This window comes from Thalassophryne amazonica, chromosome 18, assembly GCF_902500255.1.
Source record: "Thalassophryne amazonica chromosome 18, fThaAma1.1, whole genome shotgun sequence".
NCBI classification, from domain to species: Eukaryota; Metazoa; Chordata; class Actinopteri; order Batrachoidiformes; family Batrachoididae; genus Thalassophryne; species Thalassophryne amazonica.
The window spans coordinates 13,734,484-13,751,660 of NC_047120.1; the positions used below are offsets into that span (position 1 = coordinate 13,734,484).

General features: G+C 44.5%; 1 long non-coding RNA gene across 1 annotated transcript; it reads left to right on the forward strand.

The window, feature by feature from the left end:
* The first annotated feature begins 1,594 nt into the window (after positions 1–1,594).
* LOC117530313 lies at positions 1,595–13,005 on the forward strand. The gene is made up of 3 exons (XR_004566303.1): positions 1,595–1,626; positions 7,377–7,579; positions 12,935–13,005. It is a non-coding gene; the product is annotated as an uncharacterized LOC117530313 (long non-coding RNA).
* Positions 13,006–17,177: the final 4,172 nt, after the last annotated feature.

The window sequence follows — 17,177 nt, forward strand, 5'->3', positions numbered from 1 at the left end:
TAAATGTTGACCTCTGTGTAACCCTTGGTTGACCTCTACCTGGCTCCAACTGCCACCCTGGGACGGCTCCATGTGTTATTGAACCACAAGACAAAATGTCAAATCGGCCAGAAATGAAATAGTATCGACATAGAAAATTTTCTTGGCTTTTATCAAAGTCTTTATTGAAGGTTGAATCTGTTTTCAGTTTGATGATGACTTTTTGTCATCAGTAAGATTTTCTGAAGCTGCTTAACCAGGACAATATTCAATATTAAGAAATTATGAATAACTGAAGTTTTATATATGCACTGTGACAGTGTTCACATTAGATCAAATTTTTCCACACTGTTGACACACAATTCTGCTGTTTTGCCCAGAGTGTGAACATGTTTATTCTGGATTTGGGGTCACATGCAAGGGTGATTCTTTAACTACGGGCACTATTGGCCTTGTAAATGTAATTTCCACCACACCATTGCCTTACAATATAAAGCGCCTTGGGGCAACTGTTTGTTGTGATTTGGCGCTATATACATGTGCTCTGATGTCACTGTTTATCTCCATAGAAACTACTCAAACAATCTTTCATACAAACTGTTTAAAGGGACATTACAGTGTTGTGGTGGAAATTACGGCAATAGTGTGGGACAACTACATTTATTAAAAAAATCATCACAACAGTTGTATGACATTGAATACCCAATTATGTTTGATTATTTTACTGATATTTTATTCAGAGATATTTTAAAACATTAGAAAAAATATTTCTTTACCATTCATTTTTATCATTGAAGATCAAAAGTCAGGGTGTGGGACAAGCACAAAACGGCAATATTTGCATATAATGCTGAAAAAAGGTGAAAAAGTCATCATAGACTACTAGAACAAATTTCTTAACACACTTTCATTGTAAAGATAACTATAAAAGTGTGAAATTTCCCCTTTTTTCTGTTTTTCATACAATATGATCAAAGGACATAATAAGTGCCCGTAGTCTAAGAATCACCCGCAAACAGAAAATGTTCGGATTTGAATCTGCTGTCTGGGATGTTCGACTCGACTTTGGGTCTGCAGCGACCTCAAAGGCTTTTATTTTGAAATACAGGCTCTTATTGTGGAAGTGCGACATAAGCAGACTTGTTTTCAAAAATTAGTTGTTTCTCAAAAAATATTGTTGCAGTCACTTTGATGTTGTCACGATTTGAATCTTCATGAAAAAATACATAATATGCCAAAGGACGAAAGTCAGCTCTTTCTGGATTTCAATTGATGCTCCGGATTCACCGTCATAATGATTCAACGAAGAAGAACTGTTTCCTGTTAGCTTCTGGGGCTAAAGCTAGTTAGCTGGAGACGCTGGAAACTCTTCTCTGAACAGATCAAACTTCACTCTGTGATCCTCGAATATGTTTTTTGAAGAGCTCCAGAAGCACAAAGGTCGACAGTAAACCGGAAGAAGAAGAAAAGGTGAAGTTAGCGCGAAAAGGTGAAACAGCTGAGAAGGTTGTTGAAACAGCGGCTAACTGCTGCTAATGCCGAGATATTTGAGTTGGTAGAAACAAAAAACATCGCAGAGCAGCAAGAAAAAACTAGTTAACGTGCTGGATGCTGTTTTCAAGCCTGAAGTTCGCTGATCCAGAGCAGGTTTGTTCACTAAACTTTATTTCAGACCAACTCCACTACATCCAAATGATAGCTGTTAGTTTGTGTTGGAGTTCTTATTATAGACTGAACACCAAATATCAGCAAAAATAAATACGAACTGTGCTTTATGATGATAAATGAAGGACAGTTCAGCTTGGTGATGGACTGATGAAGCCGATCAATCAATACTATCGATTACAGTTTTCCCTCATTTTATACACACAATAATGGAACTATGCACACAATTCATCAAATCTGAAGCTCATGAATCAGGATCATGACTCTAAACTGCTGAACTCTGAGCACAAAACCATGGTTTTACTAAAACCAGTTATAATGAGAAGACTTCATTTATCCTGAAGGAAACTGCTGATATTCCAACTGCACAGATAAACGGAGATACAAGTCAATATGAAGAGTAGGAGACTGGATTTAAAAAAAAAAAATCAGAAGTTCTTTCAGCTTCTCTTTTTGTTCAGACTCGCCACAGCAGATCTGATATGTACAGTTGTATACAAAAGTCTGGGCACCCCTGCTAATTTTCATGATTTTCCTTTATAAGTCATTGATTGTCTGGATCAGAAATTTCAGTTAAATATATCATATAGCAGATGAACACACTGATATTTGAGAAGTGAAATGAAGTTTCTAGCATTTACAGAAAGTGTGCAATAATTATTTAAACAAAATTATGCAGGTGCATAAATTTGTGCACCCTTGTCATTTTATTGATTTGAATACATTTAGCACTAATTATTGGAACACAAAATTGGTTTGGTAAGCTCATTGACCCTTGACCTCCTTAGAGAAATCATGAGAAATGGTATTTAAGGTGGCCATTTGCAAATGTTTCTCCTCTTTGCGTCTCTTCTACTGAGTGGCAACATGGGAGCCTCTAAACAACTCTCAAATGACCTGAAAACAAAGACTGGTCAACATCATGGTTTAGGCTAAGGATACAAAAAGCTATCTCAGAGATTTCAGCCGTCAGTGTCTACTGTGAGGAACATAGTGAGAAAATGGAAGACCGCAGGCACAGTACTAGTTAAGGCCCGAAGTGTCAGGCCAAGAAAACTCTCAGATAAGCTGAAGTGAAGGATGGTGAGAACAGTTGTAGTCAATGCACAGACCTGCTCAAAAGACCTACAAAATGATCTTGCTGCAGATAGTGTCTCTGTGCATCGTTTAACGATGCAGCGCACTTTGCACAAGAAGATGCTGTATGATGCTGTAATGCAGAGGAAGCCTTTTCTGCATACACGCCACAAACATAGTCGCTTGAGGTATACTAAAGCACATTTGGACAAGCCAGCTTCATTTGGAATAAGGTGCTGTGGACTGATGAAACTAAAATTGAGTTATTTGGCCATAACAAGGGGTGGTATGCATGGCTGAAAAAGAACACAACATTCCAAGAAAAACACTTGATACCTACAGTATAATTTGGAGGTGGTTCCCATCATGCTGTGGGGCTGTGTGGCCAGTGCAGGCACTGGGAATCTTGTTAAAGTTGAGGATGGAGTTGAACATGGATTCCAGTCAATATCAGCAGATTCTTGAGAACAATGTTCATGAATCAGTGACACAGTTGAATTTGCTCTGGGGCTGGATCTTTCAACAAGACAAAAACCCAAAACACTTCTTAAAATCTACTAAGGCATTCACACAGAGGAACAAGTACAACATTCTGGAATGGCCATCTTAGTCCCCAGACCTGAATATTATTGAAAATCTGTGGTGTGATTTTAAGCAGGCTGTCCATGCTCTGAAACCAACAAACCTGAGCTGTTTTGTAAAGAAGAATGGTCCAAAATACCTTCAACCAGAATCCAGACTCTCATTGGAAGCTATAGGAAGTGTTTAGAGGCTGTTATTTCTGCAAAATGAGGATCTACTAAATATTGATGTATTTTTTTTCTGTTGGGGTGCCCAAATTTATGCACCTGTCTAATTTTGTTTAAAGACTTATTACACACTTTCTGTAAATCCTATAAACTTCATTTTACTTCTCAAATATCAGTGTGTTTGTCTGCTGTGTGATATAGTTAACTGAAATTTCTGATCCAGACAACCAATGATTTATAAAGGAAAATCATGGAAATCATCAGGGGTGCTCAAACCTTTGCATACAACTGTATGTACATGTTGATTTGGCACAATTTTTTACACCGGATGTCCTTCCTGACACAAGTCCACATGACATAACATCTTTAACACTGAGGGTGAATTATGGCTCCTGATAGTGTTGCTAATATCACACATACAAATGATTTAGTTCACATTCTCAGAGTGGAAGAGTTCTTGGAGATGTGAGCAGCTGCAGACATGTTATTATTGGATATTTGAGGAGTATAAAAAGGAGTGATGTGACACAGTGAGACAGGGAGGGGACAGCTGTTATGTTAATGAGTGTCAGAGGGAGGAGTTATAGAGTCTAATGGATAATTTTGAGGTTACATTGTCCACCACCAGGTTGCATGACATCATCAGTTGTCTTTGTTGTTGCTCGGTGTGAGCAGTAGATGTGATTGGTTGCTGCATTTTACTGCTGTCGGATTTTTCTCTGCACTTCGGCTGTTTTCTGCTCGTGAATGTATTAACGCTGTTCAATTAGTGTAGCTGCTAAGAGAATATTTAGAGCAAAATCATGCAAATGGTGATACAAGCACCAAGGTTGGCACAAATGCACCTTAGACATTACTCTTGAAAAAACCGACTGTCCACTTGAATTTTCAATAGGCGGCCAGGTAGTGGTCAATTGAAGAATTACACAGGGGTCAAAATTAAAAATGCTCAAATCATTTTGAGAAATACACCACATTATTTGTCTGATCGTAAAGATTCCAAAAAGGTATAGTTTGGACTATCTATGACTGAATGATCAGGAGTTATGGGGTAAAAACAGTAAAAATGGTGACAAAGGTCAGTTTCAGGTTGTACAGGGGTCAAAAGTTAAAGTTGCTACAATTTTTGAAAAAAAAAAAAAAAAAAAAAATTATGCAAATTATTAATTGAGTTAACAGGGTTTTAAAAAGGAATAGTTTGGACTATGTATCATGCTTAGTTAACATGTTACGGGGTAACATATGTCACATGTCATAGAATCCAATGGATGTTGACCTTGTTTGACCTTTACTTTGGAGACCAAACATTCAACGCAATCAGAACTATTCCATTTATTAATCCTATTAGCTCAACTAATAATTTGCATCATTTGTTTTACCAAAATTGGAGCAACTTTAACTTTTGACCCCTGTACAAACTGAAACTGACCTTTGTCACCATTTTTGGTAGTTTTACTCCATAACTCCTTATCATTCAGTCATGGTTCATCATTGCATGTTGAAACATCAGGAGATGCCATCAGACCTGTTTCTGGTTGGTATTGGACTCCACCAGGGCTTCCCCTTGTAAACAATCCTGTTTATGATATTCATGGACAGGATTTCCAGGTGCAGTTAGGCACCAGAAGATGTATAGTTTGGTGACCCCAGAGTTGCATTTCTGCTTTTCGCAGATAATGTGATTCTGTTGGCTTCATCAAGCAGTGATCTCCAATGCACACTGAGCAGGTTTGAGGCTGACTGTGAAGCATTGAAAATCAGCACCTCCAAATCTGAGACCATGATCCTCTGTCGGAAAGCAGTGGATTGTCCCCTCTCGGTTAGAGGAAAGTTACTGTCCCAAGTGGAGGAATTTAAAAGCCAGTTTTTATAAGAGTCAGGCAGGTTTCTATTAGAGGGTGATTCATGACCCCTTCATATTTGTCCCAAAAATCTTCTATGGGTAGATATACATTAGAAAGGAACAGAAATCACATTTTGTATCAAGGATACAAAATGTGTCATTGCTTCACAGTCAGCCACGGAAATATGAGCATTCAAAGACCTAAATTTTGTCATTTTGCCATTTTGGCTCATTTTGACCCTAAATTTCCAGGTCCCCCTAAAAAAGTGCACCCTATCAAGGATAAAAAAAAAAAGTGATTTTTGTTTGTTTCTAACATATATCTACCCATACAAAATTTGAGGGGCAAATCTGAAGCGGTCATAAATCACCACCTGCCTGCTAGCAGTATCTGAAATCTTATGGATGCACTACTGGACCATTGTGGGGAAGAAGGAGCTGAGCAGGAAGGGGAGGCTCTCAATTTACCAGTTGTTTTACACTCCTGTCCTTATGTATGGCCATGAGCTTTGTGTAATGACTGAAAGAATAAGATTGTGGATACAAGCGGCAGAAATGAGATTCCTCCATCAGATATCTGGGCTTACACTCTTAGACAGGGTGAGACACTCAACTGTCCGGGAGGGACTCAGATTAGAGCCGCTACTTGTTCGCATTGAAAGAAGCCAGTTGAGGTGGTTTGGGCACCTGGTGTGGATGCCCCCTGATCGTCTCCCTAAGGAGATCTTCCAGGCACCTCCAACCGGAAGAAAACCCAGGACACGCTGGAGAGATTATGTTTCCCAGCTGGTTTGGGAACACCTTGGGATCCCTTGGGAAGAGTTACAGGGCTTGGCTGAGGATAGGAAAGTGTGGGTTGAGCTGCTTGCTTTGCTGCCGCCGCAACCTGGAACCAGATAAGCAGTTGCAAATGAATGAATGAATGATCTTAACCTTCAGATCCCTCTAAAAGCCCACTTCTTTGCATTGAGTTTGGCTTTTAACTCCTTTGTCACTCATGGCTTATCAATGTTATCATCAATGTCCTCTGTGTGTGGCTCACAGAGGACATTCCAGTTTGCTGTCTCCAAACAGCCCTGCAGTGTCTCCTAGCTGTCTTCAGTAGGGCTGAAATGATTACTCAAATAACTTGAATAATTCGATTACAAAAAATGACTGAGACACATTCTGTGCCTCAATGCTTCGTTTAACATTGTAGTACATATGCCAGGCCTGTCTGTGGCGCTGTAACATCCCCAGAAAAACAACAGAAGACAAGAGCATGCGCTCAGGCTGTGTAACAGCTAATAATTTAGCCCTTAAAGCTACCCCTTTCCAATGTGACACAGAGTAAAACAAAGCCTTTTAAGAGAAAGAGTGTCCACACTGATCATCTGAAATAGACTTACTGTGCATTTAAAGAGAAGCAGTGTGTTTGTCTATTTTTAAAAAACACGGTCCGCTTGACGTGGTGAGTGACGGCCAGGGACCCACAGTCGAAGCCGGCTGCTGTCTGTTTTGTTCAGACTTGCACTGAGTGTTTCGCTTTTTAATTTTCGCTTTTTTGGGGCAACACACGTTTCACAAACACGGTAACTTAAAAAAAACAGACTGTGAGGCTTGCATGTTCAACCTCCAGCTGCAATGCATCTGCTGAATTGCAGAGAAAGAGGGATTTAAAAAAATCACATAGGGACCCAGTTCACCACCCTTAAAAAAAAAAAAAATAATAATAATATCTAAATGGTTAAATTTTACAAGTTTGGGGGTGGGAACAGAACAGAAAGCCACATCCCATCGCCATTTCAGAAAAAAATGTCAAGACTTTGGCACAGCTACATTATGCCATTGCTTAGGGAGAGCCCTGGACTATAGATGTTGTTTTAAAAATGCAAAAGTACTTTTTATCCGATTACTCGATTAATCACCAGAATAATCGATTACTAAAATAATTGATAGCTGCAGCCCTAGTCCTCAGTCCATCTCCTCAGACTTTTGGGATCAAATGAACTGCACTTGTTCTCTCCCTGATAGTTGACTGATTCATCAGTTCTTTTGGTCAATGACTCTGTGTCTTTTTAAAGGTTTTCTACAAACATGTCTAAAGCCCAACAGCTGAGGGACAGGCTGAAACAACTGCCAACAGCTGCTGATGAAGAAATATTTCAGTTGTTAGAAGGATTGATCGCAGACTATGAAGAAGAAATTCGTCGTTTAAAAGAAGAGAACAAAGGACGGAAAGTTCTGGAAGCTGTTTTTAATCCTCGAGTTCGCTTGTACAAAGCAGGTTTGTTCACTAAACATTGTGTTATCCATCCATCCATCTTCTTCCGCTTTATCCGAAGTCGGGTCGCGGGGGCAGCAGCTCAAGCAAAGCCGCCCAGACCTCCCGATCCACACACACCTCCCCCAGCTACTCTGGGTGAACCCCAAGGCGTTCCCAAGCCAGCCGAGAGATGTAGTCCCTCCAGCGAGTCCTGGGTCTTCCCCGGGGCCTCCTCCCAGTGGGACGTGCCCGGAACACCTCTCCAGCGAGGCGTCCAGGGGGCATCCGGAAAAGATGCCCGAGCCACCTCAACTGGCTCCTTTCGACGTGGAGGAGCAGCGGCTCGACTCCGAGCTCCTCCGAGTGACCGAGCTCCTCACCCTATCTCTAAGGGAGCGCCCAGCCACCCTGCAGAGGAAACTCATCTCGGCCGCTTGTACTCGTGATCTTGTTCTTTCGGTCATGAGCCAAATCTCATGACCATAGGTGAGGATCGGAACGTAGATCGATCGGTAAATTGAGAGCTTTGCCCCCCTACTCAGCTCTCTCTTCACCACGACGGTCCGATACAGCGACCGCATCACTGCAGATGCTGCACCGATCCGTCTATCGATCTCACGCTCCATCCGTCCCTCACTCGTGAACAAGACCCTGAGATACTTAAACTCCTCCACTTGAGGCAAGGACACTCCACCGACCTGAAGAGGGCAAAGCACCTTTTTCCGGTCGAGAACCATGGCCTCGGATTTGGAGGTGCTGATTTTCATCCTGGACACCTCACACTCGTCTGCAAACCGCCCCAGTGCACGCTGAAGGTCCTGATTTGACGAAGCCAAGAGAACCACATCGTCCGCAAACAGAGACGAGATTCTGTGGTTCCCAAACCAGACCCCCTCTACACCCTGGCTGCGCCTAGAAATTCTGTCCATAAAAATAATGAACAGAACCGGTGACAAAGGGCAGCCCTGGCGGAGGCCAACGTGCACTGGAAACAGGTTTGACTTACTACCGGCAATGCGAGCCAAGCTCCTGCTGCGGTCGTACAGGGACCGGATAGCCCTTAACAAAGGACCCCGTACTCCCGGAGCACTCCCCACAGGGTGCCCCGAGGGACACGGTCGAACGCCTTCTCCAGATCCACAAAACACATGTGGACTGGTTGGGCAAACTCCCATGAACCCTTGAGCACCTGATGGAGCGTGTAGAGCTGGTCCAGTGTGCCGCGACCAGGACGAAAACCACACTGCTCCTCCTGAATCCGAGGTTCGACCATCGGTCGAATTCTCCTCTCCAGTACTCTGGAATAGACCTTACCGGGGAGGCTGAGGAGTGTGATCTCCCTATAGTTGGAACACACCCTCCGGTCCCCCTTCTTAAACAGAGGGACCACCACCCCGGTCTGCCAATCCAGAGGCACTGTCCCCGATCGCCACGCGATGTTGCAGAGGCGTGTCAGCCAAGACAGCCCCACAACATCCAGAGACTTAAGGTACTCAGGACGGATTTCATCCACCCCAGGAGCCTTGCCACCGAGGAGCTTTATAACAACCTCGGTGACTTCGGCCTGGGTAACGGATGAGTCTGCCTCTGAGTCCCCAGTCTCTTCTTCCTCTTCGGAAGACGTGACGATGGGATTGAGGAGATCCTCGAAGTACTCCTTCCACCGCCCGACAACATCCCCAGTCAGGGTCAACAGCTCCCCACCCGCACCGTAAACAGTGCTGGTGGAGAGCTGCTTCCGCCTCCTGAGGCGTCGGACGGTTTGCCAGAATCTCTTCGAGGCCGACTGATAGTCCTCCTCCATAGCCTTCCCGAACTCCGACCGCACGGGCTGCGGCACGCTTGGCCTGCCGGTACCTGTCAGCTGCCTCTGGGGTCCCACCTACCAACAACGATAAGTAGGACTCCTTCTTCAGCTTGACGGCATCCCTTACTTCCAGTGTCCACCACCGGGTTCGGGGATTGCCGCCGCGACAGGCACCAGAGACCTTGCGACCACAGCTACGAGCAGCCGCATCGACAATGGAGGTGGAGAACATGGTCCGCTCGGACTCCATGTCTCCAACCTCCCCCGGGATCTGGGAGAAGCTCTCCCGGAGGTGGGAGTTGAAGACCTCGCTGACAGAGGGTTCCGGCAGTCATTCCCAGCAGACCCTCACGATACATTTGGGCCTGCCAGGTCTGACCGGCTTCCTACCCTCCCAGCGGATCCAGCTCACCACCAGGTGGTGATCAGTCGACAGCTCTGCCCCTCTCTTCACTCGAGTGTCCGAGACACGTGGCCGAAGGTCGATGATACGACTACAAAGTCGATCATCGACCTCCGGCTCAGGGTTTCCTGGTGCCACGTGCACTTATGGACACCCTTGTGCTCGAACATGGTGTTCGTGATGGACAAACTGTGACTAGCACAGAAGTCCAACAACAGAACACCACTCGGGTTCAGATCGTGGAGGCCGTGCTTCCCGATCACCCCCCCTCCAGGGCTCACTGTCGCCGCCCACGTGGGCGTTGAAATCCCGCAGGAGAACAATGGAGTCCCCAGTCGGAGTGCTATCTAGTACCCCTCCCAGGGACTCCAGGAAGGTCGGGTACTCTGCACTGCTGCTCGGCCCGTAGGCCGAGACAACGGTGAGAGACCTGTCCCCGACCCGAAGGCGTAGGGACGCGACCCTCTCGTTCACCGGAGTGAACTCCAGCACTTGTCGACTGAGCTGGGGAGCAATAAGCAATGCGACCCCAGCTCTCCGCCTCTCCCTGCGGGCGACGCCAGAAAAATGAAGCGTCCAGCCCCTCTTCAGGAGTTGGGTACCAGAGCCCAAGCTGTGCGTGGAGGTGAGCCCAACTATCTCTAGTCGGTATCTCTCAACCTCCCGCACAAGCTCAGGCTCCTTCCCCCCTAGCGAGGTGACATTCCACGTCCCAACAGCCAGGGGCTGTGAGCATGGACCGGGCCACCCGCCCTCGACCGCCACCCAATCCTCTCTGCACCCGACCCCCATGGCCCCCTCTGCAGGTGGTGAACCCACAGGAGGGCGGGCCCACGTCACTCTTTCGGGCTGAGCCTGGCCGGGCCCCATGGGCTAAGGCCCGACCACCAGGCGTTTGCGCTCGAGCCCCAACCCCAGGCCTGGCTCCAGGGTGGGACTCCGGCTCCGCCATACCGGGCGACGTCTTGGTCCTTGATCTTTTACTGGTCATGGAGGTTCTGAATTGCCCTTAGTCTGACCCGTCACCTAGGACCTGTTTGCCTTGGGAGACCCTACAGGGAGCACAAAGCCCCCGACAACATAGCTCCTAGGATCATCCGGGTACGCAAACTCCCCCACCACAATAAGGTGGCAGCTAGAGGGGGAGACATTGTGTGTTACTTTTACCCCAAAACAGATTGTTTTGACTGTCAAATATTTTTCTAATCAGCTTCTCAATTATTTTCTGTTATGTTCTGTTATTTTTTTGTGATTTTTATTTTTTTTTATTTTTTATTAGTTTTTATTTTTGCAGCACTTGCGCCATCCAGCATGACAGAGACTATGTCTACTGCTGCTCAGCTCCTCTGCTAAGGTGCTATGATGCTAACGGTGCTTGCTGGTTTACTGAAGCAGCATTCACAAAGCGGGATGATTGCTGGCAATATTCGGCATGTTTTCACTGAAAAAACCAGAGCGGCTTATCTTTTGTAATGTCTTTAAGTGATGCCTTAATTTTTTTGGCTTTATGTTGTCTGCTGTCAACATTTTAACACACACCAGTCTTTCCGCGTCTCCCACCGTAGTCACAGTGACGGCAAGCACTACATACGCTTCATCATATTTCCTCATCTTCGCTTTCGAGTGCGAAAAAAAACCCTACATAGACCTGCGTTCCACTATGCCAGTCCTTAATACTCCCTGCGCACACTCTGACAATGAGAGCGCCACTCCCACCTACTGTAGTAGATGTGCAATTACACCTTATTCTAGTACGGGGTAAAAAAGCATGTTCCCCACAGTCACACGCGCTCCCCTGGCATCACACCGCGCTCCCCCAGGGGAGCGCACCCCACTATTTGAGATGGACTGCTCTAGATGGTGTTGGATGTAATGTCCCGTAGCCTCACATACTGTGGGCAGTCTGTGAGGTAGTTGGTAATCCAGGCCACCAATGGAGCCTCCACCTTTGTGTCACGTAGCTTATCTCTGAGCAAGTCAGGCTGGATAGTGTTGAATGCATCGGCGAAGTCAAAGAACATAACTCTTATGCTGCCTGCCTCCTCCAGGTGAAAATAAGCTCTTTGCAGCTCTTTGGAGCCTTTCCCGGCTGCCATGGTGTGTGAGGCGTGGTACACCCTGGACAGGATGCCAGTCTGTCGTAGGGCCACATATAGACAGACAAACACATTCACACCCGCACACTCACAGAGGGTCAATTTGAAGTTTTCAGTTCACCGAACCTGCATGTTTTTGGAATGTGGGAGGAAGCTGGAGCACCCGGAGAGAACCCAAGCAAACACGGGGTGAACATGCAAACTCCACACAGAAAGGCCACAGGTGGGAATCGATCTTATGACCTTATTGCTATGAGACAACAGTGTGAACCAGTAAGCACCGTGCTGCCCTAAGTAATAATAATAAATTTATAAAGCATTTTTAATGAAGAAAAAATCAAAGTGCTGCAGAGGAACATTAAACAAAGATCTCCATATCCCAAAATAAAAACAATTAAATGCACAAAATAATTAAATAGAACAAGCAAAGATTCTGAAAAGAAGACTAAAAACCATAAAACTCATTCTAGGCAATAGAAGATATGTTTTAAAAATAGTCTTAAACTCACATTTCAAATGCCAACAGGCAGCTTGTTCCACAAGTTACAATCATGGCAAGAAAAGGCTCTGAATCCTGCTGACTTCTTTTTAACCCTTGAGACACAGAGCAAGTCTGCGTCCATGATTACAGGGCACGAGGAGGCACATAAGGCTGAACAAGTTCAGCAAGTTTAAGTTCATGACCATTTAGAGCCTCATATGTCAATAACAAATCCTTGAAATCTGCTCTTTGCGTCACATGGAGCCAGTGAAGGGAAGCCAGAATGGCTGTGATCAAACCTCCTGGTTTTCATCAAAACTCGAGCAGCAGTACTTTGTCCAATCAGTAGGCATCTCATACTCTTATGTGGCAATTCAGAAAATGAAACCTTGCAATTGTCAGTTGTGGAATACAAAGGCTGAATTAAAATGTGTGAAATGTAAAACAAACTCTCCTGATGTACATTTCCACTTTATTAGTTCCATCAGTCCAGTAACTTGCTGTCATCTGGTCAAACTCACCACTTTGATATTTTATTTTTATGACTGTTGGTTTAACATTTACTGTTAATTTAATTGTTTCTTTACAGACATGCAGCCATTGGTGGTGATTAAAGAAGAAGCTCTACCTGAACACCAGGAATGGAATCTGAGTGTTGACCAGGAGGACATTAAAGAAGAAGAGAAGCTGTGGATAAGTCGGCAGGGAGAGCAGCTTCAGCAGCTGGAGGAGGCAGATCTCACCAAGTTTGGTTTCACTGCCGTCCCTATGAAGAGTGAAAATGATGATGAAAAACCAGAGTCATCACAGCTTCATCAAAGCCGAAGTGATGAGAGCATAGAGGCTAAGCCTGTAGCCAGCAGCTCATCTGTACACAGAACACTGACAGCAGAAGCTGATGGAGGACCACCACCAGCCAGCAACTCAGGTCCAAACAATCTTTTACAACCAGATATCAGTAGCAGGAGTTCAGACATTTCTGAAACTGAGATTGATGACAGTTATGACTGGAAACAGACCAGAGAACTTCAGTTACATTTTAACTGTCAAAAAAATATCAATATTGTTCCTTCAAGCAACACTGATGAGAAACAATTTAAAGGCTCAAAATATGGAAAAGCATCTGGTCACATGAACAACTTAGAGCAACAAAAGGAGAGGCGAGCAAGAAGAAAACCATTTAGCTGTTCTGGTCAGGGTAAAAGACAGAAACAGAAGGGCACTCTGAACAAACGCATTAGAATTCTGACAGGACAAAAACAATTTGGCTGTTCTGAATGTGGCCAAAGATTTGGATACAAGAGCCACCTGAATACTCACATGATAATTCATACAGGGCAAAAGGCATTTGTCTGTTCCGAGTGTGGTCAAAGATTTGGACAAAAGAGCCACCTGAACACTCACATGATAATTCATACAGGGCAAAAGGCATTTGTCTGTTCCGAGTGTGGTCAAAGATTTGGACAGAAGAGCACCCTGGACAAACACATGATAATTCATACAGGGCAAAAGGCATTTGTCTGTTCCGAGTGTGGTCAAAGATTTGGACAAAAGAGCAACCTGAATACACACAGGATAATTCATACAGGACAAAAAGCATTTGTCTGTTCTGAATGTGATCGAAGATTTGGATTAAAGAGCAACCTGAACAGACACATGATAATTCATTCAGGACAAAAAGCATTTGTCTGTTCTGAATGTGGTCGAAGATTTGGATTAAAGAGCAACCTGAACACACACATGATAATTCATACAGGGCAAAAAGCATTTGTCTGTTCTGAGTGTGGTCAAAGATTTGGACACAAAAGCAGTCTGAACAGACACATGATAATTCATATAGGACACACAAACGGGATACCAAGACCTTAAGAATAGAATAAAATAGATGTGTATTGTCATTGCCTTTCTGCAATGAAATTCTGGTGGCACTTTCCAAACAGCTACACATACAAAAAACAACACAACAGCAGCTTCACACAAAAAAAAACAACAGCTTCACAGAATGGCAAGACCTTCTTAAAATCCCAAGGAAAAAAAGGTGCTTAAGGTTTTTAAGTTGCTTAATGCTTAGTGAGGTCAGACAGTTTTAGAGATGTAAACAGACTATATCAAGGTTCTAGCTAGCGCAAACTTGTGTTACGGCCCGTTACGCTTATTTTCAATACAGCGTAACGGGTCTGTAATCAACCGTTTCTGCAGCATGACTCCAGTTTGAAGCGTGAATCAATGAAGCAATGTTTTGATTCAATGGCTCATGGCTCTTTGATTCGCTGCTCTTCAGGAGCGGTAAGTCTGCTTCTTAACCCCTCTCAAAGCCATTAAAATATCATGAGTCACTTTTGTGTGGATTAAAGTCACTAACTGGGACGCTTGTGTTGTTGCAGTCAACAAACGAGAATTGTCCTCCGTTCTGTTGGCACAGCTCCAAACGCTGTGCTGCTCTCTGCCGAGACAGAGTCCGCTCGGAATTAATAACTTCAAAACGAATTGACGCTTTAAATAAAATGACACCTCTTTACAAACTTTGCAATACAGACAAACTACAATCGACTAAAACGTTTTTTCCTCCCAAAATGAGGCGTCCTGCATTCTTTATGAACCTGACGTGCAGCATAGCTGCAAGAGCTCAGCGCATAGGTATGGAAAGACATTAATGCCAATAATAATGTCTGAAAGGAAATGCTTTTGACAAAAACTAACATTTTATTTCTGTTTATGTCCAGAGACCAAGGATCCACCATGTAGAGTTTATTATGTCCAGAGTTTAAGGATACACAGACTCTATCTCTGGGAGCTCAGCTCCTACAAACCTCTTTGCTGTATTCACCACCCGCTGGGACAGATCTTTGCTGTCTTCTGCCATGCAGCTACTGTACCACACTGTGCAGCCCTGGCAGAGTTTGCTCTTGATGGTGCTTCTGTAGAAGTCCCTGAGTAGCTGTGGAGCCAGACTGGCCTGCTTCGGCTTCCTCAGAAAGAACATCCTCTGCTGGACTTGTTTCACTCGGTTGTATGTGTGTAATGTCCATGTCAGATCCTTGGTGATGTGGGTGCCATGGAACCCAATTGAGTCCACCCTCTCCACTTCTTCTCCACTGATGTGTAGTAGGGTCTGTGAGACTCTCCTGGTCCTCCAGAAGTCTATGATGACCTCCTTGGTTTTGGTGGTATTTAGGACCAGGTTTTTGTCTGCACACCACTGTCAAGTGTTCGACCTCCTCCCTGTACCAGGTCTCATTGTTGTACCTGATAAGGCCTACCGCTGTCGTGTTGTCTGCAAACCTTATTAGGGTGTTGGAGGAATGAGTGGGGACACAGATGTCAGGTTCCCCATCCTGACATTCTGAGGTCTGTTGGTCAGGAAATCCATAATCCATGAACAGAGTGAGTTGGGCGGTCTGAGGCTGGTGACATCTGGACCAGTTTATGGGGGATTACAATATTAAATGCACTGCTGAAATTGGCAAAGAGCATCCTGACATATGTGTTTGGCAGCTCCAGGTGGCCAGGGCTGTGTGAAGTGCCATGGAGGCAGCATTTTCTGCAGATCTGTTCGCCCTGTATGCAAACTGATGGCTGTCCAGGTCTGCAGGGATGCTGTTTTTGATGTGTGCTAACATCATCCTCTCAAAACACTTCATAATGACTCGGGTAATGGCAACTGGGCGATAGTCATTGAGAGTTGTGACGGAAGGCAAATTGGGCACAGGAACAAATGCAGAAAAATGACCTATGAACAACAGAAAGTTCGACCACATTACACCCATTTTGGCATCCCTTCACTGGGTTCCTGTCCCAGTGAGATCAGATTTTATGGTTCTGCTACTAGTCTATAAAATTGTTCATGGACTAGCACCTCCCTACCTAGCTGACCTAATTAAACCTTATGTACTGGCCCGGGCTTTGCGCTCTCAGGGTGCAGGACCCTCAATTGTGTCCCTAGGGTGAATAAGAAGTCTGCGGGTCATAGAGCTTTCTCTTATCGTGCCCCTGGCCTGTGGAATGATCTCCCTGCGTCAATAAAACAGTCAGATTCTGTGGAGACTTTCAAGTCCAGACTTAAGACACACTTATTTTCCCTTTCGTATGGCTAGCATACTTGCATAGTATAGTTCTACACTTTTTACACTTTTAATTCATTTTATTAGGAAACAGAGCGTGCCGTGGCCTCAACTTTACATAAATTCTGGGTCTTTTAGTGAAGCTTAGGGCTAGTGGTCGGCAATCACCTTAGTATGTCCTGTTTTTCTTGTTGTTTAATGCTGACAAATTATACTGTATTTCTTGTCTTTCTGATGCCTGATTCTGTTTTTTCTCTCTGTTTAAGGTGCAGCTCCATCCAGAGATGGGTGTGGTATTTGTGCTGGAGACCCTCCTGTCCTGTGCATTCCTGTATATTCTTTTTGTGAATTGTTTTGTCATTTTGTCTGCAGCATGGCCCAAGCACAGGGCCACCCCTTTGAGTCTGGTCTGCTTGAGGTTTCTTCCTCAGAGGGAGTTTTTCCTCACCACCACTGCTGCTCTGGGGGTTAGTAAGGTTAGACATTACTTGTGTGAAGCGCCTTGAGGAAACTCTGTTGTGATTTGGCGCTATATAAATGAAAATAAATTGAAATTGAAACATGGTCATTGAAAGAAAAATCTACACGGGTTAAAATTCTCCACTGCTATGACTAATTTCCTTCAGTTGGATCCAGAGCCGGTTGGAGCCATTTTGGTGGCCCAGGTCTCGGATTTGCTGTGGCAACCCCTGTGCAAACAAGGGAACAGCCGAAAGGGCTTACTTTTTTGGGCAAGATTATGATTTAGATTATAGATTGATAACAGTCGTG